Source organism: Trachymyrmex cornetzi, unplaced genomic scaffold (genome assembly GCF_001594075.2).
Source record: "Trachymyrmex cornetzi isolate Tcor2-1 unplaced genomic scaffold, Tcor1.1 scaffold25, whole genome shotgun sequence".
Taxonomy (NCBI): domain Eukaryota; kingdom Metazoa; phylum Arthropoda; class Insecta; order Hymenoptera; family Formicidae; genus Trachymyrmex; species Trachymyrmex cornetzi.
In genome coordinates, this window is record NW_017297166.1 from 812,619 (window position 1) to 813,538 (window position 920).

Consider the following 920-nt stretch of genomic DNA (forward strand, 5'->3'; position numbering starts at 1 on the left):
ATAATGTCTCATAATACCACTAACAATATAGATAATTTTCTGAATATTTCTAAATAGTTATTTTTCAATAGTTCTCAATAGATTCTTTCCATACGGAAGTTATCGTTTATATTTCTGTTAAGAATTTGTTACCTCTTCTACAGCGGGCGCATGTGTATGCTATTTTTGCGATTAATTAAACGAGAAAACTTTGTGAAAATTCACTTTATTTCTGCGAGCGGTTGTGCGTGACACAAAGAAATTACAATATGGCGACTATCTTCGGCGGGAATTCTTCCGCAGTGATGGGAGCTGACAAGAATTCGTCTCCTCTAGGAAACTTTGTGCGCATGCGTAAAATGACGCATGTAGCAGCTCGATTTAGCCCCAGTTCCACAACTAACGGTTAACTCTTAACCGAAGTCCAATTTGTTTCTCATCTCTTTCCAATTCGAGAATTCGAAAGAGACAATGAATAAGTTGAACGTCGTTAAGAGTTAACCGTGAGTTATGGAACTGGGCCTTAATGGCGGAGCAATACGGAATGTGGGTTTTGACGAATAAATTATAATTTTCATGTATATTTTTATGTAAAGGGTTATAAAAAAATTATATAATCGTTCAGAGAGGTAGCATTCCCGAAAGCCACTATAATTACGTACAATATCTAAAAGGTTAAAAGAGGAACAATTCATTACTATAACCTTAATTTAGAGAAAAATTTGAAACGCATTGTAAAGCGGGACAAAGTGTTAAAATTTGAGATTGATAATTTGGGACGGTTGGTCACTAAGATGCACAGGAGCCTCTTTGTTCCGCTTTACAATGCCTTTCAAATTTTTTCCTAAATTAAGGTTATAGTAAAGAATTGTTCCTCTTTTAACCTTTTAGATACTGTACGTCATTATAGTGGCTTTCGCGAATGCTACCTCTCTGAACGA